Source organism: Pongo abelii, chromosome 1 (genome assembly GCF_028885655.2).
Source record: "Pongo abelii isolate AG06213 chromosome 1, NHGRI_mPonAbe1-v2.0_pri, whole genome shotgun sequence".
Lineage (NCBI taxonomy): Eukaryota > Metazoa > Chordata > Mammalia > Primates > Hominidae > Pongo > Pongo abelii.
Genome location: NC_071985.2, coordinates 213,054,232 through 213,057,497, shown reverse-complemented (window position 1 = coordinate 213,057,497; position 3,266 = coordinate 213,054,232). Strand labels below are relative to the sequence as shown.

The 3,266-nt window shown below is 50.9% G+C and overlaps 1 long non-coding RNA gene across 1 annotated transcript; it reads left to right on the top strand.

Annotated features, from left to right (window-relative positions):
• Window positions 1-358: 358 nt before the first annotated feature.
• Window positions 359-2,953, top strand: LOC129051968 (uncharacterized). Its single transcript, XR_008516581.1, has 2 exons — window positions 359-576; window positions 2,167-2,953. It is a non-coding gene; the product is annotated as an uncharacterized LOC129051968 (long non-coding RNA).
• The last annotated feature ends 313 nt before the right edge of the window (window positions 2,954-3,266 follow it).

Below are 3,266 nucleotides of genomic sequence, written 5' to 3'. Positions count from 1 at the left end.
CACACACAATAAACGTGATTCCTAGGGCTGCTGTGAGAATTAAATAAGAAAATGTACACGGAACACTTAGCACTGTGGCACATGATAAGAAGGCTATTAAGAAAATTAAAATAATGGAAAAAATTAAAATACCGATAGTGATAACTGCGCACTCATACAATGCCTTGGTTGCAGAGGTCATTCCCCCACATTACCTTGTGGGGTTTGATCAGCAGTTCTGGAAGCACCTAGAGCAGGAATCACCACCCCAGGGTCACAGATGAGACTGCTGAGGTTCACAGAGGACCCAAGCAGAGCTGCAGGTGCCCTGGCTCCCAACTCAGTCAGTGCTCTCTGGTTCCGGAAGAGAATTCTGGGTGAAGGCGGGAGGGGGTGGGAAGCTCCTTGCCCCCAGGTACCCCTGAGGTCTAACTCTGGAACTCCTTGGATAATGAGAAAAGGGGGGCTTCGGAACCCAGGATGTGGGTTCCACATCCTGCGGGGGCAGGGAGGCCGCGCGGGAGGCCGCCAGACGCAGTAAATAATTCACACAGATGAACTGGAGATAAGGGCGGCTTCGTGGAGGATCGAGTTCAGGTCGGAGGAGGCTCAGACGGCTGGGGGGACTTGTGGTCTTCCCGGTCTGAGAGGGGAAAATTCGTGGGACTCTGGCTGCCAGGAAAACACAGTCCCCAGGTGCCGGCTTGGTGCCACTCCCTGCCGTTGGCGGGAGGGAGCTCCCCGGAACTGCCCCGCGGGGCAACAGGCCTGGCCAGCCGCCTCCGCCCAGCCGTCCCCATGGCAACCGGCTGGCCTGGTCCAGGGTTCACGGCCAACCGGATCCTCGGTCTCCCCTCCCCCACGGGAGGCTGGGCGTCTTAGACTCCCAACTCTGTTCTCTGGGAGCTTCTAGCTGCAGGAGCCTACAGAATCATCCTGTCTGACCCCCTCGTTTTATGGCAGTAGTTGAGACCACGGACTCTGGGGACCTGCCCGTCCTGGTTGCAAGCCCCGCTCCACCATTTCCTGCTGTGGGATCCTAGGCAGGGGACTTGGCCACCCTGTGCCTCGGTGTTCATTATCTGTAAAATGGGGATGATAATAATAGTGACTGTCTTATAGGGTTGTGAAAATCGAATGGAGTAAATGCAAAGAGGGCAGAGGGGTTACTGGTCTGTAGCCAGCACTGCGGAAGCATTGTTTTCCATGTTGGGAAGGTGACGGTCACACAGCATATGCTATTGGCAGATTTGGGATTGGAATGCAGTTGCCAGTTCTTCCTAAAACACCCAGGGTGGCCACATTGGGATTCCCCAAGGGTTACCTGTGCTTCCTGCGGGCCCACCCAACCCCCCTCGCTAACCTCTTGACAGTCACAGCCATTGAATTGTCTTTGACCAGGCAGTAAGGTCCCTGAACCAGAAAAGGTCTTGCTCTAGCCAGCCCGGTCTCCCCAGTGCCAGGCACAAACCTGCTTCCTGCACCTCTGCTTTCCACCCTGTGCCTGGCAGAGGAGTTGTTGAATGAATATAGATTTAATTAATTAATTAGTTCATCTCCTCTACCCAAACACCCTTCCAGAGCAAGCTCCTGAAGCCCCTGGCCACCCAGCTCTCTCCCTTACAGGACACCCCTTACCCTGACCACTTCCTGCCATCAGCCCCCACCCCACCCCACTGCCATCACCATGCTGTTCACATTTCCCATGGCACATTGCCTGGGTCCTCCTCCTCCCTTCAGCCTGCCCACCCTCACTTCCCTCCCCGCTTAGTGACCCTTTGTCCTCAAAATGGCTGTTTTGGGATCAAGGACCCTCCTCCAGGTCCAGAGGTGTACATTTCCCCTGGGTTAAGGAAAAACCCTCCAATGTGAGAGGCAACAAAGTAAACCGTCCTCATCCCCCATCCTGGGGGAAACAGATGGGGGCCTGGTACTGCCACGATGGGGGTAGTGGTGATCCAGCAGCTTTCTGGGACTCTCAATCCCACTGGGGAGGTGGCAGGCGCTTTTGGACGCAGAATCTCTGCCCTTAGGGGCCACCCCACAAGCTCCAGCCCAGCTGTCAGGTTTCCTCGGATACGGCCCAGTCGCCTCTGGTTTATTTTTGCATATGGTTTGGGAGAATCTCTGTTGCTGGAATAACGACAACCTTTTTTTCTCTCTCTCTCTTTTCCTTGCCTCCAATAGGCAGACTTTATAAACCAGAGCAGCTGCCTGAAGGTTTCCAAGAAAAAAATTCTGCACAGTTTCTAACCAGGGTGACAGTTCCCCTCCACAGGAAGTTACTTTTATTAATTTTTGTATCTCTTCTTTTGTAAGACTATCTGTCGGTCATCAGGCAGCACCTGTGGGCATTTTCTTATTTTTTCCCCCCCACTGCTCCCATTTGCCTGGAATTCATTATTAAATCTAACTCACAGTGGCCTTGCCCAACACAGGGGCGAAGTTCGAACTACTGAAAAATGGGTCACTCAAATCGCCTGTGCAGAAGAATCCCAAATAATTTATGGAGATACTCCTCCCTCAAGGCGGTGAAACATAAATCCCTGTCCCTGAAGTGTGGGCTGTGCATAATGATTTCCTTCTATGGAGTATAGTATGGAAAGCAGGGGGAAAGAGTAATCTTGCAGGAGAGAAACCTGACAAGCACTAGCTCAGCCAGATGGCCAAGGTCAACATCAGCAGTGATCAGTCGTGTCTATAGCGTGGACAGTTGATATCATGTGATGGAAACAGCACATCACCCCCAAACCCATAACCACAGTTTAACCATGAGAAAATAGCAGACAGACCCCACCTGAGGGACAGTCTACAAAGTACGTGACCAATAGTCCATCAAAAACAAGGAAAGTCTGAGAAACTACCACAGCCAAGAGCAGCCTAGGGAAATAAGATGGCTGCATGCAATGTGAGAGACCCTGTGGAACAGAGAAAGAATGGGGGGTAAAAACTAATAAAATCCAAATAAACTACAGAGTTTAGTTAACAATAACATACCAGTGTTGTGGAAAATGTTCCGCAGTAATGACAGTTGTCAACAATAGGAGAAACTGGGTTGGGGTACATGGCAATTCTGTACTATCTGCATAACTTTTCTGTAAGTCTAAAACTGTTCTAAAAGTTTACTTTTTAAACAGCGAGTCATCTGTCTGGGTTTTAGGTAATCCTCAAAACCTAGCTATCTTTGATTCCCCTTTTTTGCCATTTATGAAGGATTTGAGCTTCTGATGTGGGGGGTATCCAAGCCCCTAGATTCCAACCTCATTTCCATAGGAAGAATCATCATT